The 26,569-nt window shown below is 37.2% G+C and overlaps 1 protein-coding gene across 5 annotated transcripts in view; it reads right to left on the bottom strand.

The window, feature by feature from the left end:
• The window catches only part of SYT1 (synaptotagmin 1), a 589,756-nt gene that overhangs the window by 40,652 nt on the left and 522,535 nt on the right, over positions 1–26,569 (bottom strand). The window lies entirely within an intron of this gene.

Here is a 26,569-nt window from a genome sequence, read left to right as displayed (position 1 = left end):
AGACTAGTGATCAGCTTCCTGATAAGATCTCAGGAGTTGGGCGAGTGGGCTGAAGCATGCAAACTAAGAGGCAAGATGGTGGAGTTTAACTGGTATATTACCTTATAGGAACACTTGACTGGTAAGGGAAGAGTGCCTCAAGTAAGCATGTATACAACTCCAGTAAACACACTGTGTATGTGGCTCCTCCTAAGCACTGGCGGGCCACTGTGCATGCAGACAGCCCACCCCAAGGGAAGAATCATGGCAGAAGGGACACAAGACCCAGGAAGCATGCCAGTGTATAAAACCCCATGTCAAAAGGTCAAACTGTGGACTTGATCTCTCAAGTTGCCTGTGTGGCCCTCTTCCAAGTGTACTTTACTTCTTTCTGCTCTAAAGCTTTTTAATAAACTTTCTACTGCCCTGTTCATGTCTGACTAGCTATCTACTGTAACATTTCAGACCTGTACAGACTGGCCATGCCAACAATAGGACATTGGTTAAATTGTGGAATGATATAATGAAATGATCTATAGCAATTTAAAACAATGTTGAAAAGAATATTGGTGCAGAGGGATGCCTCAATATATCATTGCTAAAAAAAAGAGGTTAAAAATGATGTGCTTTGTATGTTTCAATTGTATTAAGAGAAGTATATAGATACACATGTGTATATGAAAATAGACCTGGAAGAATGTACCATAAAATTAACTGCACTTATTTCTGGGTGGTGAATTTTATGATTGCTTAGCACTTTTTTCTAATTATCTACATTTAAAAATTTCTACAATTACATATATATTTCTATGTAAATACATATATTATGTTTGTTTCAAATATTTATATTTATGTTAGTAAAACACTAAAGGTTTGATTTATATAAATAAATATGAATATGCAAGGAAAGCTAAGTCACTGTATGATCTGACAATGATAGCAAGTCAAGGAGCCAGGGAACCTGACCATGACCAAAACTAGGTGTTGCCTCCTTCAGTACCCATTTCACCACCTTCCCTTAGTTTTAGCACCCTGATTTTTAGTTGGGCACATTGCCACCTAGAATAAAAGACTACATTTCCCAGCTTCCCTTGCAGGTGGTCAAGACTAGATTCTGACCATCAAGATGTAAGTGGAAGTACTATGTGGGTCTTTCAGTAAAGGACAAAGGTTCACACTTATTTTTCCCTTTTTCTTTTCATTGTCTGGAGCCTCATGTGCCACACAGGTCCATGACATGAAAGCCATATGCTGAGGATGGCAGAAGAGAAAGACAGCGGCCTAGGTTCCTTGTGATAGATGAAGACCCCATGTCAGCTTTGGACTGCTTATCTTTACATTATTTCATATTCTAGAGAAATAAATTTCTATGTCATTTACATCATTGTTATTTTGAGGTTTGCATTATTCATCAACCAATCTCGGGCTTATCTAATATACTGACTAATTGTGTTTGTGGTTGGGTTATTGCTGTCAAATCAGAACTGTTTACTGAAGGGCTTCTTAAAATAAGTTGTCCAGAAAAAGAAAATATTTGGAGCTTTATGAAAACCACAATTTCACATCTACACTAGCATGCTGAATTTCTTGGATTTGTAGATGATCTCTCATTAGTGACTTTTTTTGATACAGCCCCCCAATAAGCCTACAAATACATGACCTTAAATGTTGATATAGTCAGTTTTGAGGGCATAACTGCCAAATGTAATGCTTAATTATATAAAAGTAACACATTAAATGGATGTGAATAATGGTGAAAATAGTGAAGTTTTAAAACCAGTGTAAATATAGCTTATTAAAATACAGAGGCCTTCAGTAAATACATTTAGGGAAAAGGAGCCTATTACTAGAGGGAAGTTTTTCATATGGGATGCATACGAGCTTGTCTAACCTGCTTTATTTTGTTGTTATTGTCGTTCTGTTTTTTGTTTTTTTTTTGACTTTGAACAGCCTGAAGCCATGGTTTTAAGTCTGTATCTGTAGTGATAAGTGGAAAAGAGGGATGAGGAAGGGGCTTTACTGGCCCAACTGGAAACAGAAACTAAGAACCCATGACTGAATTCTCGCCCTTGAACACCCCTGATTCTGTGAATGACTTTATGACCCTGAGAGAAAAATTGTATTGAACTCCAACACAATCAACAGATGGATAGGCAAGTAAGGTATTTCTTTAGTAATAGTTCATATTGCTGCAAAATTAAGACAATGTAATTTGTACCCTGTGAATATACAGGATCAGCCTATTATTCTCTTTTAGCGACATGAAACTTATTCTCTCAGTTTTCTTCATGTGGCTAATTTGTAGAACAGAGGAATAGGGTGCTTCAGGGATTCCAACCTTGATGATGATGGAAACTATTTTGTTAACATTGCCTCTGTAAACACACTCAGGCATTTCAAAATAATTTTTGAAATGGCCATGAAGATATGAGCAATAAAAGAACCCACAGCATTAATTCCTCCCACCCCCAAAAGTGTAAGACATTATTGGAAGTGAAGTGAACAGAGTAAGAAAAGGAAAAAAACAATTTAGAGTGATACTTTTTCTTTCTTTCATTTTTCTCTTTAATCAATGCAAATGTTCATGTTTTCATCTCTGTAGGATTCTTTCCTTGCTGCATTCCACAAGCGCAGAGAAACTCGCTGGAACTCATACAAAATCCTCTCCTACTACCATATTAGGAATCAAAATGTGTAGCAGAAACCCACTGCCAAGCCGAGATAATCAACAGGGAATGTCTATGCCTTCAAGCCAAATTAGTGCAGAAAAATGATCAAGGCAGCAAAGTAAATAATAAAACTGAGAACTGGCTTTACATTATGGTCTTGTCATGCATCCCACTCTCTAATAAGGCTGTTCTGGAAATTTCTGTACCTCTAGGCCATTCAGGTATAAGAAGCTAGTAAGGTCTAATTTTGCTATGAATAAAATTCACTCTAGGTCACAAGTGGAACAAAGCGAAGTAATATATCTTTGCCTTATTAACGATATCAAAAATTTTGTATAGTTGCATGGCTTATAAATCCTCTACCATAATACCAAACTGATTCTGCAATACTTTAACATTTAGACATTTTTTTTTCAAATTTTGAAAAAAGTCTGTGTGTGGCAGTTACCAGAAAACTTTCCAGTTGCATTGTTTTTGCTCCAAGTGAAATTGGTTAAGATTAATTATATTTTCCTTTTTTTAATACATGGCACTTGATCCATCATATTCTTGGCTAGAAATAAATTTTTAATTAATATTTGCACCAAATTAATAGATGTTTCAAACCACAACATGGTGGTTCTGGAATTATAGCAAGGGACAGGATGTGGGGTTATATAATTAAGGCTTAGCAATTATCTAGTGGATTAAACAGACCATTGTGGAACTAACTGCTTGCTTTATTAAGACGGTAACGATTACACCTGAGAATGTAATGCTGGATCGATGAGAAATTTGACCTTGCTGCCACATTTCTTGAGTTTTAAAGGAGGCAGAGGTAAGAAGTGAGGAGATCAGAGAACAGAGGTTCCATAAATCAGTACCACAGATGACAGGAGCATGGATAAGTGCATAATTGTAGACTCAGGATAAAGCAAAGAATTTAGAGCTATTACAAAGTAATTTGTGTGCCATAACTCTCTGGGAAATTATAATTATCAGAGAAATAATAGACTCATAGTCAAACAGCTTCTGACCATATTACTCGGGGGAAAAAAAAAAAAAAAAAAGAAAGAAAAGGAAAGAAAAAAAATGTGATCTAGGAAATTTGGAGGCGCCAGGACAAATTCAAAGAAATGACCTAAAACCAACCAAAATGTCCTTCTTGTATTTTTATAGCATGTCAAGGTTTACAAAATGAGTTTTCCTGGCTGTTATCTTACTGAACCCTTTGTAAAGTCTGTGAGGAAGCCTTCTTTATTCCCTGAATCCACACGAGAGCATGGGCTGAATCACCTCGCTAAATGACTTGCTCAAAGTCTCAGTAAGAATGTGCACTGGATCTCCGATCCTTGCTCCTTCCAATAAACCCACTAATGCCAATCTAAGTGGGCATATCTGTTTATTTCCTGGAGGGCTCTTCCCTTCCTCTTCAGTGAGACTTAGTAACAGCTCCCCACAGTGTTCACTTGGTGGTTCAGCCTTTAATTTGAGCAATTTCTAATTCTTCAATAGTTGTGAGATTCAGCAAGGTCTGGGATCTTGGGCATATTATTTAGCCACCTTGGCTTTGGTGAGGCAAAACTGCAGTCCAGAATCGACAATAAACCAATGGGAAATCCCCTCTGTTAGGACTAGAAAGGGCTGCCCAAATCCTTGGCTGATACTGCCATCTCCTGTTCAGAGTAGCTCACCCAGGATTGCCTGTGCATACATTTGCTTTAAATTCAAGTGTAATACCCAGGATAAACTGATTTCAGGTGAGAGTCAGGAATATTCCCCATGCATTTAACGTTCTCCATTCAGCCTCTTCTGGAAGCAACATCTTTTGGTAGTGGTCAGTGTTAGAAGGCAGTTTGAACAAGATTAAGAGGATAAAACTGTTGCTCGTAGGAGGAGGGGCCTGGGAAGAAGAGGTCACAATACAGTTGTGATGTGATCAAAGATGGAAGGAAAGAAGACAGCAATGTCCTTCTTCTGTGAGTATACCAGAGTAAGGACAGCCACATCCACTCTAAAACTATAATGTTCTTTGCTTGGACTGTGTGTAAGAGAGTTGCAAAAACCATAGCAAATTACATCCTCTTCTGATTTCAGGAGGGGCCACCAAATAGTCTTTGATGTATCTCAGAATCACAGACTCTGTGCTGTAGATACATCCTACCTAAAAGTGAGGTCAAAAGTTGGGATGGAGGTGATTCACAAAGAAGACTGTATCTTCTCAGAGCTTAGTATTTGCATTTCTGAGAATGTGACAATCAGAGCTATCCCAGTGTTATGACAAATGGGGACAACTATCCCAGGTCTCAAACTTTTCTTTGCCCTCATGGCTTCCCAACGAATGGTGGTAGCAACTCTAGAGGATGGCTAGATCACTCAGTTGTGGTGGGGAGGTGAGATGATGGCGTGGTGGTACCATCATTTGATGCTAAAGAATCATGGTCCTACCTCTCTCATCAAGACCTTTACCATATTTGTAGGATGGCATCTTTTCTTCTCAAAACTGGAAGAGACTACTCTTATGAGTTTATTTTCCTTTCAAGGTAGTTCCTGATGTTGAATTTAAGTTTGTTTCACTCAAATAATATTAGTGGTATAAGTACACAGAGTATGATTAGTCATAAGTAACAGATCATCCTGGGGGAGTTCTAGTGATAAACCCAGAGAAAAGAGTGAATCATGGAGGATAAAAAAGAATACAAATTACTTATTTGTCAGGGCCTGTGCTAAGCACTGTCACATGCCATCTTAATACTTACTATAGCTTGATGAAACAAGCATTATTATTCCTTTTTAATAGATAAATAAACTGAGGCTCAGAACCATGAATTAACTTGTCCAGGGCCATAGGGATAGTAAATGATAACGGCAGGATTTGAATCAAGGTCTTTATGAGCTCCAAAACAGGGTAGTTCACCTCTACACCAGAATAATAATGGCTGCAGTAACAAAAATAGCAGACATTCCGGGAGTGCTGACATGTGCCACACACTTTTCAAGGGCTTTCAAATATTAACTCACTTTCTTTCGCACTACAATTCTGTGAGGTAGGTGCTATTGTGATCAATATTTTATTGAAAAATACAGAGAATTTAAACACTTCCCCAAGATTACACCACTATTAAGTAGCAGAACTGGTATTCAAACCCAGATAATCTGACTCTAAGCCTGTGCTAATTGGTGAAAGTTATCAGAAGCAGCAACTAGAGATCAGAGCGAGTGACACTTAGGTGCTCAGTGTTCCTAACATCAGTTTTCTATCACTGACTAATGTGGACAAGACTTTAAAAAGTAGCATGAGAATAATGATAGTGCTGGATCTGGTTCTAGCTTTATTTCTTGGTTCTCTTCAAACCCTTTTGGGCTAAGTTAAGCTTCATTTCTGCTGCCACCAACTTGGGCATGAGGTTGATTTATGTGGCAGAATCTTTGGAAGTTTCAGAGAGTGTATAGAATAAGGTGGAAATCAGGCCTATAACATGTAACCCTTAGAAGCTCAGAGGCACTATCTTGCCCCAAGGGCCACCTCTATGCTTGAGATAGTGCTTAACCTGCAGCTACAGACATACTAGTCACCGCAGTGCAGCACAACTTGTGACTGTTGTTTAGGAAGTATCTGACCACCTGTCCATAACGTTTTTTCTTTCATGAAAGGTATTACAAACTAAGCCATCATAAGAGGATCCATTACCTAGACCTTCTTGTTCTCATGACAGAATTATATTAACAATGCTCCACTTGGTCCTACTGACTCCCTTTCTCCTCTTTCATTTCCATATTAATTTTTTTAAACCATTACTTTCCTATGTCATTCTTGCAGTTAAAAGCCAGCCATGATGATCTTGTCCCATTAGTTCTTATTTAGTCTTTTAGATAAAAGTGGCCCTTTGACTCTCCAGTTAATAAGATCTAAGGAAAGTCTGAGTGGGATTTCTGAGAAACTCTTTGCTTTACTGATAAAGAGGAAAAACTTGGTTGGGACAGCCACTGTCTTCAATTGCACCATGAGGAGACAGTCATGGAAACAGAGGCCAACATACTAAGGACAGAGAAACTGAAAAGAAGGAAAAAACACAGGTCCCTGATGACATCATAGAATAGGCAAACCAAAGGTTGCATTCTGACTTCTTGTTATGTGAAAAAAGTAATTCCCAAGTTGCCTACTCTACTGTTTACAGCTGATTTTCTGTTACTTGCAGCCCAATGTGTTCTTAACTGAAATAGATATTGCTTAGGGTATATCCCAACTGTGAAGCCTTGAGGGCAGGGGTCTATGATTGCTTGTGATCAGAAATTTATTTGTCAAACTCCAGTATAATTCCTGAGATATAGCAAGGGTCATAAAATATTTGTTTAATGATTTATTTTTGTATTCCCCATAGCTGGGTTGATATCACTCTAAATCTTTTAGAATTCTAGATAAATTAATCAATATTTAAATTGTAATCTTTTGATTAGGAAGGCATCCATTGAAAAATCTGTAAGAACTGTAGGTAATATTTATTTCTGCCTGTTTGGAATTTTGGGGTTTAAAAAATTCTTATGAAAAGTATACTTTTGATTCTATGGGCTTCTATGATTTAAGTAAGTGCTAAGATTGCACAAGAGTATATGGAGGCTTTGCAGATTTCATTTGATCAAGAAGAAATAAAAGCAAATCCAGATCAAATATCTCTAATGCTTTAGAAAATGCTAATGACAAACATTCTCTTTATTTAAAAATGATAGAGCACTAGCTTCCAGCAATGGGACTGCCCTTGTTCATGTGGAAAAAGACAAACATCAACTTCCCAATCAGTGGCCTGCTGGTATAATTGCTCAGTGTGAGGATGTTCTCTATTCCGTCTGGACACAGTTAAATAATGCAACTTTCAAGTAGTTCTGAAGCCTCACTCACATACAGGCTGCCTTAATGTTTTAACCTCCAGGCTGTCATTATGTGACAATGTCACAAAGAGGGTACATCTAGATCCAAGTCCAATAATCAAATACTCTCCTTGACAATCTTCTTCTTGATAGCTGATATAAAAAATTAGGCTCCACAAATAAACATTTTTTCCCTAAAGGCCTGGGAAATTCTTGCCATATAATTTACATAAGTAATTATGAGTGTTAGCTCTCGTTGCATTATGCAATGTGATCTAGCATCTTATGTGCTGAAACCTACGCTAGGCAAGTCACGTAAGCTTCCTGGATGTAGGCTTTACCTTTAGTTACATGTACTTGACCACTAAGTAGAATATATGCTCAGATGAAGCTGACTTCTCCAGATAAGTTGGTTGTGTGTATGACTGTTCACAGATCTGACCATCCAGCAAGACTTTGAAATAACTCACAGGTGAATTAAAACTTCTTGCTCCTGTGGCTGTACTGTAGATTCTCAAAGAACATGGGGGAGAGGCTTGTTTAATGCTGGTGTGTTTGCAAATGCTGCTCTTGTGAGGGTGTGGAAGGTGTTTTGGGACATAATATAAATTACATTCTTGCTCAAAAGTGACCACTCAGTAGTTCTATTTATAGTTTTTCATTTTTAAGAAGAGGGTAGAATGAATTTTATTAAGTACCACCATTATAATTTAGTCTGCCATTCATGGGAATTACATAAGGTAATTGAGGCTTTCAACCAGACAGACAGCAATTAGACTGCTCTGGTATTTGATATATTAGCTTTATTGGGTACTCACAGTTTTGCTTTTACCCTGTGAAATCTGTACTCAGAGGCCAAGTTTCTTTGCAGTGTTGTGGTTCTTATCCTTGGAGCTCTGGCTTCGTTTTCAATTTATAAGAGTAAAATAGATCCAAGGCTCACTTATAAAATATGACTCATCTTGATATATTTAATGAAAACACACAGATTAAACAATATTTACACCCATGTTTATTGGAAAACTTCTTAGGTGGCGTCATTCTTGTAATAAAGCAACTTCTAAGAGAGTTGTTTTCAAACTTTAGCCTTCATTGGAAGCACCAGGAAGGAAGGTTTATTCACAAATTGCTGGGCCCCACTTACAGACTCAGCAGAATTGGGGTGGGGGCTGAGAATTTGCATTTCTAACCAATTCTCACATGATACTGATGCTTCTGGGCCTGGGCCTATACTTTGAGAATCACTGCTTTGAGAAGTACATCTGCTATTTTTCAACCTCCCCATGTCTCTGTCTCTGTCTCTCTCTCTTTTTCTGATATCTAGATAATAATAAAACCCACTGAGGTATTTTAAGGGTGAAATTGTGTCCCCTTACATTCATATGTTGAAGTTGTAACCCTTAGCACCCCAGAATGAGATTGTATTTGGAGACAATGTCTTTAAAGAGGTAATTAAATTACAATGAGGTCATTAGGTGGGCTTTATCCAATCAGTTAGAGGCCTTAAGAGAAAAAAGACCTCCCCTGAAGAAGAGAGAATTTTGCCAGCAGAGTGCCTTTGGACTGAACATCAAGTATTTCCTGGGTCTCCAGCCTACTGGGCTACTCTGCAAATTTTGGACTTGCCAAACTCTAAAACTGAATGAGCCAATTCCTTAAGATAAACCTCTCTCTCTTTCTCCCTCTCTCCCAACTGCCTCTTCCCCTGACCCCCTCACTATTGGTTCTGTTTCTCTGGGGAATCCTGAATAATAGAAGGTCTTATTCCCATCCAGGTTTTGGCTGAAGCATGAAGATACATCTTTCCTTATGAATGTCTTCCAGAAAATAAAAGCAGTGGGGACTTAACTTAGTAAGTTTGGCTTTTCTCATATACACCCATCATCTAATGACTTATTATCATTTATTCAGATGTATTAGATATTCATGGTATATGGGGCTATCTTTCCTCCTGAAGAGGACCCAACTGGTTCTTCATTATGGGAACCATGCTTTGAATTGCTTTTTCAATAGGTTTGTTCGTGGTATTATGAAAAACAAAACAAAAAACAAAACAAAAACTAACTGTATCTCTCCAGTATGTAACTGTTAATCTGGACTGTGGTTTAACCAGAAGAGCTGATTCAGTTCCTTAATATGCTGAGGAGTCATGTGGAGTTTCCTTGGAGTATTTTAACTAATGAATGCTTTACAAATATGTCAGTATGGATGGATATGGTGTCTTATTATCCTTATTTCTATTTTTTCCCTAAGCCCTGCCTCACACACTGAGGATTTAATGAGCTTTCACAGAGATCTCTACATCAAAACGGCTCTTGAGGAGTCCTCAGCTTTACTGAGCTTGCTCTCTTTTCTTCTTTTGTTGCAGTTTTTTTCCTGCCTCTGGCATCGATGTGATTGAATGTAGGGGGCTATTTAGGTTTGCAGCACAGAGGAAACACCTGTGAAAATCTGTTTCTTAGGCTGCCCATCCAAGAGTGGTATTGCTCAGGCTGCCTTGTGTTAAAATTAGCTTGAAGAACAGAAATTAGAGCCTTCAGAATTGATCAATCCTAGATAACTACTGTGAAAAAGATTTTATCAAACTTGAAACCCAGATTTTATCTCCCAAAGCTTGAAGCTTTGATTTCGTATTGAGACTGGGAAATTGCACAAGTTTACATGGCAGCACTTACTGGCCACGTGGGACATGGCAGCTCCAGAAAGTAGCCTGCACTTCCAGGCAAGAGAGGAGCTACTGTTCCCAAGAGGTTTGTGTGTAGCATTATGGAAACTTTTTACAGGAGAAATTTCTACTATCTGAGCTTGTGATGCGTGGAGTGTAGATTGACTCAAGCCAAAGGGTCAACTCCTGTCAGAGGATCTGTGAAGGGCTCTGAGATTCTGAAAGTGCTAAAACACTCACTGGGCCAACAATGCTGGCTTACACAATCAGTAAGTCCCAGGGCAGCCCACCTTCTTAATCTCTTTTTTCCTAAAAAAGTTTGAGTTTTGGCCTAAAAATGTTTGAGTTTTGGTGGCTCGTGCCTCTAATCCCAGTACGTTGGAAGGTCAAGGTGGGAGGATCGCTTGAGCCCAGGAGTATGAGACCAGCCTGGGCAACATAGCAAGACCATGACTTTACAAAAATGAAATAATTAGCCAGACATGGTGGCTCCTGCCTGTAGTCCTAGCTACTTGGGAAGCTGAGGCAGGAGGATCTCTTGAGCCCAGGAGTTAGAGGCTACAGTGAGCTATGACTGTGCTGCTGCACTCCAGCCTGGGTAGCAGGGTGAGACCTTGTCTCCAAAAAAAAGAAAGTTTGAGTTTTGATGAGTTTTAATTATTATCTTTAATATCATTCTTCCATGTGGTAATCTCCACTTATCAAAATGAAGAAAACTGAAAAGTAAAATTCTTTCTATAGAAATTCATTAGCCAACCAAAACACTCATAAAAGACATTTGTTCCAAAGTAGAAGGGGCAAACTTGGATTTTGTAATAAGCTGTATTATCAAGGGGGCTTATGTTACTAGCTTCATGAATACGAAGTGAAAGCATTGCGAGAATATTATGGCACACTTTTTTTTTTTTTTTAATTGACACAGGGTCTTGCTTTGTCTCCCCAGCTGGAGTGCAGTGGCGCAATCATAGTGCACTGCAGCCTGGAACTCCTGGGCTTAAGCAATCTTCCTGCCTCAGACTCCCAAAGTGCTGGGATTACAGGCGTGAGTCATTGTGCCTGGCCTTATGGCACTTTCTTGATATTTGGTATGTTTGAAAGCTGATAATTGACTTGATTCTAGTTACTAGTGTTATTCAACTTTGTTACCAGTATTCCATTGGCCCTTGTTTAACATTTTTATTCTACAATGCAATTTGATATGTACTATAATAACAATGAAAGGCAGATTAGCCAGGCAGCATTATGTCCACCTTACAGATGGGTCATAGACCCAAGGCACTGAAGAGGTTTATTTAAGGTCACGTTGTTCAATACAGCCAACGCCCAGATGACATGTCCCTAACTGCTAGTACAGGGCCTCTCAATGACTATTTGAATCTAAAAATTACAGTGATATTGTTTAAAAGGGTGAATGAAACTACAAGAGATCTGTATTCTGCTTTGGGATTAGATGTTTGGTTCTTTTAGTTCATGGATGGACTACATGGAAACCAAATGCACTACCGAGGCTTATGAAAACATGGCAATAGCACAGGCAACAGTGAGTACAAAGGTGATCAGAACAACACCTGCCTTTCAGCAATGTGCCCTCAGTCTAAAACTTAACTATCAAACATGGCGTGGTCTCATTTGTTATGTTCTGCCGGATGTTGTGTTTCACCAGAGGTGATTAAGACAGCTACAAATTTCCACAGCTCTAATTTCTGTCCTGCTACTTTCTGGCAAGCAGCCATCAAATTATCCCCTTTGTGTTTTTCTGCCTTCTAAAAAACTGAAAACGCTGTCTGATATTGTCATTTTTTCAGTTTCTGTCTGATACACTCTAGGATTAGCAGGGAATTTCATGGAATGCAGTTGACAGGGAGATCGATAACTGTAGAGGCCAGAAGTTCTAGGAAGATAGGAAAAAACTTATTTTGCAGGCAGTAGGAGGGGAGACGTCCTGAGTACTGGGTATTGTGCTTGATTCTGTGCATATATCATCACATTTTTCCATCCACAATAGCCAGAAGTAGGTACTATTACCTTTACATTTTGATGAAATCGTGGCTCAACTTAATGACTTGCCATGGGTCCTAGTACCTGCTTCTTTCTATAGCTTATACTATGTCCATAAACATAAAGGATAAGTTAGGCATAGAGGAGTGAGAAAGCAGAGTAGGAAGTTTGAACTTGATGGAGAGGGAATGACTAGCGTATTCTTGGAGAAAAAGCGAAGTTCCAAGAATAGGACTAGGTATGTTCCAGTCATCTTGGCTTTAGAGAGAAAGATGCTCAGATAAGCTCTTTGCATTAACTCAAGTCAATTTGGTTTGTCCAGCAGAGCTATATATGAATATGGTTAAAGATCTCTAGAAGATTCTCTTAAATGATATTGTTCTTGTGGAGATAACTGATTAGCTTGAACAATTTTATTCCTTAAGAAAAGCAGAGGACTGATGAGCATCATTTTTACAAGTGGTACTCAGGGTGTGGCCCTATACCAGCAAGGTCAGCATCAGCTGGGGACTTGTTAGAAATGGAAATTCTTGGGCACCACCCAGACATCTGGGAGTGGGAAGGGAAATCTGCATTTTAACAAGACCTCCAGATTATTCTGAAACCCCAATGTTTCAGAGCCACTTCTTTACTCTGTAATATCTTCTACATGAGAATTTTAATTTATTTGTGTATTAAAAGGTGCCTTTAGAACTAAATCCATCAGCAATCGTCAAATGTACTTGACAACACTTAGTCTGCTTTTTCCCCTAATATGTTATGGAAGTTGGGATATGTAGTTAACATAGACTGTTCAGAGTATTAACAAAGCCAATTTAAGTTTGATTGGAACTATATTTTTGGAAATATATTTGAAACATATTTGAATACTTTGACTTACAGGAAAATTAAATATAACCTCTAAATAACAGGAATATCATATCTGAATTTTTATGTTATCTTTTATCATAATATTCCTTGGGATTACCTACTGAAGACAATGATTGGAATTTTGAAAGGTTAAAAAAAAAATTCAAATTACTGAAGATGACTTGTTTCAATGTCATATAACAATCTGCATCAAAAATAACAATATCAAAAACCCTTTTAAAACTTGAAAAGAACAAGGAAAAGATGAATATTCCTTCTTATTCATGCCCTAATCCAATCCCCTAAGAAAATAAATATCACTGAAATAATAGGATTCTAAAATTGTAGCATTTCAAAGGAGACCAGGGACAACAATACTGGACAATGTATTAATGTTGTCAACATTGACTGACTAAGCAGACAGAAATGTAGAAGACTTTCTGAGACTACATGATTTATTTTCATCTACTGTACTGGTTATTTGTATGGTCGTGTTGAGCTGGACAGTGACTTGGAGCAGGAGTTGGTAAGGAATCAGCTACAAGGGCCATGGCAAAAATACTGTAAAAGGAATTACTGTTGAATAGAAAATTGTTTGGCCCCTGATATCAGATTCTGTACCCTCTCCTACTCAAAATGCATTATTTAAAAAACATGTCCATTTTATACATTACAATCCTTTTCCTTTTAAAATAGCAATTTAGATGTTATCTCAGAAAATTTTCCTCATCAATAAATCCTATTTGCAAATGTTTTGATACATGTCTACTGTTGGCAAATTTTATATATGTTGATTTGTATAAGTTAACATTAATCATATTTTAAATCCATTTTAAAGTCTAAAGTATAAGGACCTTATTATTGAATTCTAGAGTCAAGGACCATAATAAGGACCATATAAGGACCATTTCTGTTAAACGTTTACTTTATTCGGCACCTATTTACTGACTTCCTATTACATATTTTATGTCATAATAGGCTTAACACACATGGGCCACATATAATACCTACTCCTTGCTATAAGGAAATTTAAAGTTAAGTTGGCTAACAGTACAAAGCCAGGATAAATTAAGAATTAAACATAATAATTCAGAAGATATTTTAAGACAGTATTTAAAAGCCAAGTCAATTATTAAATATGAGATAACTACTGCTATGAACTCAGAGCATGGCCCTTAGTATTCTGTCTTCTTAAAGTATGGAATTCATTCAATAGCATTTGAACACATTTTCCCTGTTAGTTCAGAGGAGCTCATCCTATGTTATAGCAAGAACCCTCCTACCCGTATTCTGTGGATCAGACTGGCCTTTCATACGAACACTTTTCTTGAAATATAACAAATGGCAAATGGAATATAATTGGTGGAACAGGAAAAACATATGTAGAAATTAATTCAATTAGAAGGTTAACTTTCAACCTTAAGCAGTAATTTGGAATCTAATGTTTGTAGCATGAACATAACCTAACCTCATTTGGTTACAAGACTAAAAAGCTGCACCAAAATTTTCTGAGAAACACAAAAATGTCAGAAACCTCAGTTCTGCATAGTGATATGGAATTTACAGCGGATAGTGGACAGCATGATGGAAACTTCCTGGATGAAAAGCTGTTTGGATTAGGAGATCACATATACTTGGAAAAATCTATCAGGATGCTTCCTTTTTATATGAATCACATCCTCCCCACATCTTTAAGTCTTGTAGCATAGAGCTTTTGACCTAAAAGAATGATAAAGAAAAATCATTATTTGTAAGACTTAGGTCATCAGTTAGAATCTTCCCAGTACCCAGGTACCATCATTTTGCAGCATCAGGGATCCTGCCTCCAAAGCTGACCTCCTTCTTCAGGCCAACTTCCACACAGCAACCAGAGTAACATTCCAAAATGCAGGCAGATCTCCTTACATTTAAAAACCTCTGATGGGCCACGCATGGTAGCTCAAGCCTATAATCTCAACACTTTGGGAGGCTGAAGTGGAAGGATCACTTGAGCCCGGGAGTTTGAGACCAGCCTGGGCAACATAGGGAGACTCCCATCTCTACAGAAAAATAAAATTATCCTGGCATGGTGGCACAGGCCTGTAATCCCAGCTATTTGGAAGGCTGAAGTGGGAGGATTGCTTAAGCCCAGGAGATCGAGGCTGCAGTGAGCCATGATTGTGCCACTGCACTCCAGCCCGGGCAACAGAGGGAGACCCTGTCTCAAACAAAATAAAACAAAATCTCTGATGGCTAGCTCCCTGGTGCAACTGGAATACAAGCAACCCCCTTCCGGTGGCCTCCAAACCTCTATACCAGTTGGTTCCTGCCTGCCTCTCAGACCTCATCCCTTCCACTCTCCCAGTGCTGGGCCAAGTTCTGGCCATTCCAGCTTCCTGAATATTCCTCAAACATATATAAAATTTCTTCCCATCTCAGGAACTTAGCATTCACTTTTCTTATTGCCTGAAACACTCTTCCTCTAGGTTTTCATATGTTACCTTTTTAAAGAAACTTGTCTGTTCACCAGAGCTAAGTCCACCCCTTCATTTACCTTTCACATTATTCTATTTGTCTTCTTTGTAGCACTTACCAGCATCCAAAATTATTTTATATTTATTATTTAACTCTCTCTTCCAGAATATAAATTGCTGAAGGGAAAATATCATGTTAATCTCTCTATTCCTAGTACCAACATTATAATGCCTGGCACTAAATAAATGCTCAATAAATATTTGCTGACACACTGTTCAGAAAAATGTCATCCTTCAATCAAGTCACACAAAGTATTTGAGTCACAGTTTTCTCCACTTAACCTATGATTATGTCCCCTTAGCCTAGATATAGAATTTATAAAACTTCCATTCTTTGAATGGAAGCTCTATTCCTTTATTCTGACAGAAAAGGACTATGATGACTTCATTTAATCCTGTTTTGTACTGGATTACTATCATCTGGGAAAACTTTCAAAAAATAATTATTTCCTATGACCTCCAACTAACTGCTTCTCTTGGGATAGAGCCCTGGCATCTGCATTTTAAAAATCCACTAAGGTGATTCTGATGTACTGGGAGGGTTGAGAAAGACTGGATTAATATTTAATTTAATACTTATACATTTAATATTTAAATTAATATTTACTTGCAGTATGCTGTGGAATTATCAACATATTTTTCTAAATTTGTATTCAAGTGAAATAGTATCAATTTAGGGCAGATATGACATCATCCAATCCTTCTGCATTGAGGGTGGTCCCAGATGAAAATTGGCCATCATTATAAAAATTTCTTGTTCTCACCTGGAACTCCATTAGCATACTCTTTGGACCTTATAAAATGGTCAGCATACTAAATACCTCACTCAGTTTCTAAAGTATTAAAATATTCTGTTTAGAAATGGTTATAGATAACTTTGTATGTAAGTATTAAGCAATTAAAAATTATATTCCTAGGTGTAGTAACTAATTTAGGATACAGAGTATTATTGGGTATATTGCAGCCATAGTATGATAACAAAATAGTCAATGGCTATCTTATAAACTATAAAGATGTCTCCCTAAATTTATTAATTTAGAAAATTAGGAAAATCTGGATAGTTTTTTACTGAGTATGTTATTTTAAATTTATTTTGATATGATATGCATCAGTTTAAACCTTAAATCAATTTTTCTCTTCTTTGATATTATTTCTATATTCTTTTCCCCCTTTTATTATACTCTAAGTAAAGTGCTTACTACACATAGACTAGGAAAGGAAATATCTTTATGAATCAAGTAGACTACTATCAAAGTCTGTAATAGTCAGGCATGTTGGCTCATGCCTGTAATCCCAGCACTTTGGGAGGCCAAGGCAGGAGATGTGCTTGAGTCCAGGTATTTGAGACCAGCCTGAACAACATAGTGAGATGATGTCTCTACAAAAAACAAAATCTGTAATAAATGCTGAGCTCTGGGGCTAGGCATGGTGGCTCACACCTGTAATCCCAACATTTTGGGAGGCCAAGGCTGGAGGATCACTTGAGGTCAGGAGTTCAAGACCAGCCTGGTCAACACGGTGAAACCTCGTCTCTACTAAAAATACAAAAATTAGCTGGGCGTGGTGGTGGGCCCCTGTAATCCCAGCTACTCAGGAGGCAGAGGCAGAAGACTTGACTGAATCTGGGAGGCAGAGGTTGCAGTGAGCTGAGATTGCGCCACTGCACACCAGCCTGGGCAAAAGAAGTGACTCCTTCTCAAAAACAAAAACTAAAAAACCAAAAAAGTTGATCTCTGTAATGAATTCATAAATCATTCAGAGGAATTTTTAAATGCAGACATGGTTGATTCTTGTCTTTTCTACAACCAGTCTTCCTTTCTACCTCTTTCCCTTCCTCTTTTTCTCTCATCTCTTTGACAAATGTATTTAAGGCTTACTATGTATCAAGTTCTTTAAAATTATCTTGGCCTTAAAAAATAATATAAGATAATAAAATTATGTGTGTGTTGTGTGAAAGTAGTTTTCAAACATTGGGATTCTCATGAAATTTACCTACTTAAACTTAATTCTATTAGTAATTATGGAGGTAACTTTAGGTAAACAGGGTAATAACCTAATGTATTTAACGGCGAGAAAACTCTATTGTATAGCTATTTCATTGGAAGATTAAATTTACAGTCCAGATGTTTTAGCATTTGAGTAATTAATAAGCGTAAAACATATCATCTAGTTTCTTGAAATGTTGCAGTTGAAACCTATTTTTGATGAATTCTAGTTAGGTATTATATTTTATTGATGTGAGCTGAAACAGTTTTCTTTAACATAAAATAAGCCAAATCAATTCCTATCTTAAAAGTTAAGCATCTTTAAATGTGTAAATTTTGAAATGTGTTAACCTTTAAAATGAGACAGAAGAATAAAGGGTGGGTTATGCATCATCAACTTCTGGTTGGTATTGATCTTTATTAGCTTAAATGGGTTCACATTTGGATACTGAATCATCCTGTGGACTGTTTTATATGCTGTCATAGCAATCTGTCTTTATCAGTATTTGTCAGTTGCCTACACAGGTTAAATCTAACATACTATAGAGCTTCTGCCTGTAATTTTTTTTGTAGCTGCATTTTTACTGTTTTCAATTTTTTCTTCCCAGTAAGAGCAATATTATTTCCATTTTAACAACTGCTTTGGTAATATCCCAAATCATTTTCATATCTGCTGGTCCATTGCAATTCAAGTTAATACCCGGCTACGTACCCCTAGCATTTACCAGGTGCTATCACCGAGCTATCTGGGCTATGTGAACAGTTTATGTATTTGTCTGATTTTAAGTAATACATGTGACCAGATGCCAAAGCATTAGAGCAGATTACAGCCAAATGATATGTCTTTAATGCAGCCCCTGCTATAGCTTCTAGGTTAGTCAGAGACAAGGTGTAAATTGACATAGCAGCTGTTTCTGGCCTTCTCTGTCCCAGGAGGGAACAGCACAGGATGCTAGTGCTTAGTAGAGGGGTATATACTGATGAAATTGCTCAGTCTTCATTTCTTCCCCAGAAGGCAGAAGAAATCAGAGAGAAGGATGGAGTGGGGAAAAGAAGAGGGAGGCTGACAGAGAAGCTTAAAGAAATGCTTTCAGATGGCAACAAAAGCCAAAATAGACAAATGGGATTTAATTAAACTAAAGAGTTTCTGCACAGCAAAATAAATTATCATCAGAGTGAACAGGCAATCTACAGAATGGGAGAAAATTCTTGCAATCTATCCATTTGACAAAAGGCTAATATCCAGAATCTACAAAGAACTTAAACAAATTTAAAAGAAAAAAAAACCCCATCAAAAAGTGGGCAAAGGATATGAACAGACACTTCTTCAAAAGAAGACATTTATGCAGCCAACAGACATATGAAAAAATGCTCATCATCACTGGTCATCAGAGAAATGCAAATCAAACCATAATGAGATACCATCTCACGCCAGTTAGAATGGCAATCATTAAAAAGTCAGGAAACAACAGATGCTGGAGAGGATGTGAAGAAATAGGAACGCTTTTACACTGTTGGTGGGAGTGTTAATTAGTTCAACCATTGTGGAAGACAGTGTGGCGATTCCTCAGTGATCTATAACTAGAAATACCATTTGACCCAGCAATCCCATTACTGGGTATATACCCAAAGGATTATAAATCACACTACTATAAAGACACACGCACATGTATGTTTACTTTGGCACTATTCACCATAGCAAAGACTTGGAACCAGCCCAAACGTCCATCAATAATAGACTGGATAAAGAAAATGTGGCACATATATACCATGGAATACTATGCAGCCATAAAAAAGGATGAGTTCATGTCCTTTGTAGGGACATGGATGAAGCTGGAAACCATCATTCTCAGCAAAATATCACAAGGACAGAAAACCAAACACTGCATGTTCTCACTTACAAGTGGGAATTGAACAATGAGAACACATGGACACAGAGAGGGGAACATCACACACGGGGGCCTGCTCGGGGATGGGGGTCTTGGGGAGGGATAGCGTTAGGAGAAATACCTAATGTAAATGACGAGTTGATGGGTGCAGCAAACCAACATGGCACATGTATACCTACGTAACAAACCTGCACGTTGTGCACATGTAACCTAGAACTTAAAGTATAATTAAAAAAAAAAAAAAAGAAAGAAAAATAAAGAGTTGTGCTTCAGAAAAAAAAAACGCTTTCAGGATTGCCTCTTCAGACATGGTTACAATAGATATACTCAGTTTTCTTTATTAACTGGACCAGATTAATCTTCATTAGACTGACTGAACTAGTAATCTTTTAATTTTATGTCATCAGACGTAAACATTTGTCTTTTTTTCATTTTGCATCAGCTTAAATTGGTTTACCTCTCCTGACAGTCTCCCTATACCCTTTTTCTTTGTCCTTTATATGCCAAGTAAATTGTATACCATATGTGGGATCAAATGGGGAGTAAAGTATCCTCCATCCTCCTATCCTCATTTGCTGTAAACTAGTGTAAATTCTTACTTATGCATCTACAATCTGTATTATTGGGTATGTTCTTAATGTAATCTTTGTTCAGCTGATAATTTATTTCAAATTATGAAATCTGTTTATATCATTACTTGTTTTTCCTATGACATGTAGTTTTTCGCAATAGCAAAGAGTTGATGTGATTTTTGTAGATATGCTAGAAAATAAAAACTTTTTAAAGAAAATTTTTCAGTTATTTGTTTGCTCTCAAATTGCCCAAAGTATATTGCCATGGAAACTTGCCTATTTAGGATATTTCAAACATATGTTTTAAAAATGTTGAAATGTGGTGGTCATTAAGATACTCTCACAAAACCACATCTAAACTCTTCCTTCTTTGGAGAAACAATGATTAATAATAGGTGTCTAGTGGTACCTACCCATTCTTCAAAGAACACTATTTTTGTGATGATATGTGCTGTTCATGTGGTGTGGATGTGGCACATTTTTTACTAAGGTTTAGGGTATATATGAATTGGAGACCTTTCAACAATGGATTGATATTTGCCACACATCTTGCAAAATTATTGTAGTACTGGCCTCATTTTTAGTTGTGACATCCAGTATTCTACCCATTGTCTTACAAACCTCATATGCAGGTTTGTACTCGGTATTTTAAAACCCTTTGGTTTCTGATCACAACAAATCAGTCATTCTGAACAAAAATAAATCTATTTATTCCTTTCTCTGGCTTTTCTAAGTGGTGTAATCATTTGTAATTCTTACTGTCTACTCAAAACTGTGGGGGGGCGGGAATCAACTAAAAATTCTTTTTCAATGATTACAAAAGACAATGTCTTCTTTCCTTTGCTCTTGGCAACATCTTTTCCACTTTCAGAAAATAATAAAAATGGGCCACTTTAGCTCTTTGCCATCTTCCTAATACATGATTTGAAGTTAATGACCTATAGACTGTGTTATTCTTTATTAAATTAGTTTTTTTAATTCCTAGGGAACTTTTCAAAATCTTAAGCAATATATTTCTGGCATCCCCCAATGTATACATTTTAGAACTGGGCAGGAATTTTTGAAAGCTTCTTTTACTGTTGGCTTTGAGAATCACTGCTGACTTGTTATTTTTGTTTTATATCTTTGAGCTGGTGCTTCTTAAAAAGTGATTCTTCAGGACTTTGCATCAGAATAACCACCAGGTATTTTTAATATTCAGATACCTGACACCCTATTTCAGAGCTATTGAATCAGGATCACTGGGGTGGGCCTGGGCAGCTGCATTTTTAACAAACACCCCCAGAACTTCTAATGCATTCTGCCAATTGAAAACAACTGCTTTAACCACTGGGTCTAGAGGCTTTGACTAATCGTAAAAGTAGTGACATAATTAAGGTGAGATGAGAGGACTGAAGTTTGGAGTTGTTAAGCAGCTTTCCCAAAGTCACCTTGCAGGCAGTTAGTTACTACTGGATGTTTGCCACCAAGATGGAGCCAATGCTGAAAGAGGAAGACATTAGGAGCTCCCACACAGATGGCAGGAATCCCCAGGATGACTTGGAGTGCAACCAGTCTAGACTGTAGCAAGTCAGGTTCTGGGGAAGGCTACTTCATAAGGATGAGCAATTTGAGAGAGATTTAGTCAATCAGCAGTGAGGTTGGGATTGAATTGGTGATAAACACATGAAAATTAAGCCAATGGGACAATTAAACAATATTAGATGAGAAAGGAAAAGTGTTGAAAGGTTACTACATGGCTCAATTGTGCAGTTTCCACATAATCCCAATAATGTGAATTGAATATTGAGCCAGACAAAATTACGGCATAACTATATTGGAAAGATGGGGAATGAAAAGAATATGTGTGTGCATAGAAAAGAGCTAAACCCTCATTTTCCATGGCAGGGAGTCAGTGGGTAACGCTGAAACAAAATTCACCAAGCAGCATATCATCTAGAGACAAGAGGGTAAATTAAAAATAAAAAAAAAAAAATGCTAAAAGAGGTGCCTGCAAGCACTGTGAGGGTAGTGTCTGCTTTTCTTATCCTTTTAAAAAAACAATTGTAGAATTGTTTGATTCTTAAATCTATGTGCTTGTATGTATAACTTTAATAAAAATGAAAACAAACAATAACAAAAAGCCTTTGTACCTATCAATATTACTAACGTCGTTTGACCCAGCAATGTTACTTATAGGAATTTATCTTACAAATGATTTGGCAAAATAATGGAATCCAAGGTAATTCAATACAGCACAGTCTATAATAAAGAATTATTGGAGGCCGGGCGCAGTGGCTCACACCTGTAATCCCAGCACTTTGGGAGGCTGGGGCGGGCAGATCACGAGGTCAGGAGATCGAGACATCCTGGCTAACACGGTGAAACCCCGTCTCTACTAAAAATACAAAAAAATTAGCCGGGCGTGGTGGCGGGCGCCTGTAGTCCCAGCTACTCGGGAGGCTGAGGCAGGAGAATGGCGGGAACCCAGGAGGCGGAGCTTGCAGTGAGCCGAGATCGTGCCACTGCACTCCAGCCTGGGCAACAGAGCGAGACTCCGTTTCAAAAAAAAAAAAAAGAATTATTGGAAACCAACAAACAAAAGAAGTAGTGACTATTCTTTTGTTCTTAATGACAAAATTTGCATTGGATATCTAGAGTGAAACACATTAAAGACAATAAATTTAACCTAAAGAGCTGGGAAATTGAGCTAAATAATCTTGGATACTTCCAGAGCTATAGTTAAAATTGCATGCTACTACTTATGGTAGAACTGAGAGTTGGATCTCCTCAACCATTAAGATGGGGTGGCAGCATTTTATGGTGAGATAGCCAAAGAAACCTGAATATAAATGTACTGGTAGGAGGTGGTATAAAAATATAATTCAGGAGGCAGAAAAACTTGGTTTGATTCTAGCTTCACTTACAATTATGGACAATTAAGCTTTTAATATTTTAGTTTCCTGCTCTGTAAAATAATATTAATTACAGTACCTACCATAATAGGGTTACTGTGAGGGTTAGATGGGCTACTCTCTATAAAATACTTAGCACAGTGCCTGATTCATATTAAACGCTTAGCAACTGGAAATATCTGACATTATTTTCTTAAATTAACTAAAAATGGTCTCAATTTCTTTGGGTGTATTATTTAATTTAGGGTTTTTACATAGGATACAATACTGGGAACATATAGAAAGCTCATACTCAAATTTTTACAATGTAATATAGATTCAGTGTCTTAGTACAGAAATTATGGCTAACATATGTGTTGTTAAAAGATCTGATTAGTAAGATGTTATATAGTATAGTTTATTAAAAATGTTCCTTGATGCAGAGAACTGATATTACCACAGTTTTATTTCTTGTCAGGGTTTGTTTATGTGAATGAGAACAACTGATTGCATATAATTTTGTTGTAAGTAGAGAGAGAGTACCTATGGAGAGTAACAAACAAGTGGAATATATCTACTTATTAAGCAGATTTTTCTAAACAACATGGGATAACAAAGTTTCTTGCATTGCAGATACTCATCCTTAATCACATTCAAAGATGGGTTACTTTGGAGTTGATTTGTTAAACAGCAGGGTTTAAGTATGTGTCACAGGCTTAGACAAAGAGGGCTGGAATCATGTGTGATGTAATGATGTAGATCATGTCCTTATAGAATAATTTCTATGACGTAGTTAGCCCTAGAAGTTGGGGTTTAAAGTACCTGCTTGTTCTGTAAGTTTTTCTATGAGTAGAACATGGAAATCCCTGCTTAGAAACTTCTACCACTACAAAACTTATTTATTTATTTATTTGGAGACAGAGTCTCACTCTGTTGCCCAGGCTGGAGTGCAGTGGTATGATCCTGGCTCACTGCAATCGCCGCATCCCTGGCTCAAGTGATCCTCTGACCTCAGCCTTCCTTGTAGCTGGAACTATAGGTGTGTGCCACCACACCTGGCTATATTTTTTTAATTTTTTTTAATTTTTATTTTTAGTGGAGATAGGGTTTCACCATATTTCCCAGTCTGGTCTTGAACTCCTGGACTCAGGTGGTCCACCCACCTTACCCTCCCAAAGTGTTATGATTGCAGATGTGAGCCACTGCGACTGGCCAAGTATTTTATTCGAAAATACTTTTTCAAATACATAGTCCCTCACCTGAATTAGCAGACTTTTCCCCCTTAAAGAAGCAGGAAAAAGTCTGTGTGTATATAGGTTGAAGAGGAAAAGGACATAGGTAAAGGCACTCGTGATGCATAGTAGTGACCAAGGAACTAGAAAACTATTGCAAGGCTACTGTAGACATTTTCTGGCCCAGCTCCAGCTATAGTTTCCTGAAGCTATACACACACAGGTTTAAATGTTTGTACAATGCAGTAGAATAAAAAGTATGTATGCATAGGATGTACAGGCCCTTCTGTTTTAATTGAACAAAATGACATTTATTAAGTGTTTATGACAAACTGGTCTTCATGAGATAGCAAAGATTTGGGATTAAATATATAACCTAAAAAATAAATGTTCACATAACAAAGTAACTTTTAAAGAAAAAGGTTAACATATGTGCACTTAATTGCATGTATTGATCAAACCATTCTAACTCCCAGCAATTATTTGTATGCCAAACATAAACAGTCTGGATCTATACATAATTAGATATTATAGAAGTTTTCAAGACCATCTACTGGGAATGTTATCCTCTTTACAACTATTGTTTGGCGTTAAAAACAACTTCTAAAATAAACAAGTTAAAGAAATCTTAATTGGTATCCTCAACAGAATGCATATTAAAAGAGAATTCTGTGCATCAACTTTAATCAAATGCTTATAGGAAGAATAGAAAGACTGAGAAAGCAGTGATTATGATTGACTAGAAATATTTAAAAATTGCCTGCACAATTGACATTTAAATAGCTTCATATTTGAAATGTTATTTAACTATAATTTTTATATTCTTTACAGTGACTTCATTTGATGGGCCAATGTTCTAAACCTTATTTAGTAAAAAACAATAAAATTGATTGAAACATAAAAGGGGCCATATGTGTCAAATAGCTTAGTTTTCTCATTGAGAGATTGATGCCCGGACAAGTTAAGTGATTTGCCCATGATTATGGTTCTAATTATGGTAGACTTGAGACTAGAACTAAGTGTAATGCCCTCTGCATTAAACTTGACTAAGGTAGAAAAGAGAGGCAGATGTTGACTTATGAATTATCACTACATTTCTAGTCTCTTTTCTGGGCCATTGCTGTCTTGGAGGGTTACTGTCTCTTCTAGTGAAAGTGCATAATATGTGCAAAAATATTCCCTTTATGAAGGGTATCAGTTAGATACAGTATTCGAAGATTGCAACGTGGGTAAGAGAGGGTAGAAAGAGCAGAAGTGCTGAAAATGAAGATAAACAGAGATAAATTAGGATAAAATCAGGTTAAGATATTAGCCTTGATTGTGGTTTGCAATAATATATCTATCTCCAATCTCAAGCTCATTTCCTGAATAGGCAGGTGACAGGCAGACATCTCTATGTCGGACATGTTTAGAATGGCTCTATTAAATGCTGGAGTAGGTTATTCTTCCCATAGAATGTCTTTCATTCATATTCTATATGTGAATTTAACGTTGAGAGAGAAAGCAAGAAAGATAAGGAGAGTGCACACCCGTAGAGAAGAGAAGCAGGAGGTCACGGGGAAACTGGAGTAGCAATGAGAATGCTGTAGGCGCAACTACAGACCCATGGATGCACGAGGCTAGGCATCGAGGAGACTTGGAAACTAATAACTTCAGGAACAGGCACTGAGACGTTTTGAAAAGCATTATTATGTTACAGAAATTATGGTTCTAATAGGTGTGTAAAAGATCCAAACACCAGGGAATACCAGGAATATAGATTTCTTATTTTTAATAAAAGCAAAATAAGCATGGAAGATAGTTCATACAATAGAAAACTAATAAGTGGGAGTTGAACAATGAGAACACATGGACACAGGGAGGGGAACATCACACACCAGGACCTGTGGGGGGTGGGGGGGCTAGGAGAGCGATAGCATTAAGAGAAATACCTAATGTAGATGACAGGTTGATGGGTGCAGCAAACCACCATGGCACGTGTACACCTATGTAACAAACCTGCACGTTGTGCACATGTACCCCAGAACTTAAAGTATAAAAAAAAAAAAGAAAACTAGTGAATAGTAAAGAAGGAAAAAAAAAACCCCAAAAATGTATTTGGGGAAAACCCTGGTAATTTTCAAAGGAATCTTATAATTGTGAATTTTTTTGTTGGAAATTTATTATTTAAATAAATATGTGTTTTTGTAAAGAATCTAGTAACAACTTCTCTGGAGAAGGATGTGGTACCTTTCTTTAGGAATGGTTTAAAGTAATTTTAAAATAGTATATCTAGAAAACCCCATTGTCTCAGCCCAAAATCTCCTTAAGCTGATAAGCAACTTCAGCAAAGTCTCAGGATACAAAATCAATGTACAAAAATCATAAGCATTCTTATACATCAATAACAGACAAACAGAGAGCCAAATCATGAGTGAACTCCCATTCACAATTGCTTCAAAGAGAATAAAATACCTAGGAATCCAACTTACAAGGGATGTGAAGGACCTCTTCAAGGAGA

The sequence above is a fragment of the Pongo pygmaeus genome, chromosome 10 (genome assembly GCF_028885625.2).
Source record: "Pongo pygmaeus isolate AG05252 chromosome 10, NHGRI_mPonPyg2-v2.0_pri, whole genome shotgun sequence".
Classification (NCBI taxonomy): domain Eukaryota; kingdom Metazoa; phylum Chordata; class Mammalia; order Primates; family Hominidae; genus Pongo; species Pongo pygmaeus.
The sequence above is the reverse complement of the archived record's forward strand: the minus strand, read 5'-3'. Positions and strand labels throughout refer to the sequence as shown.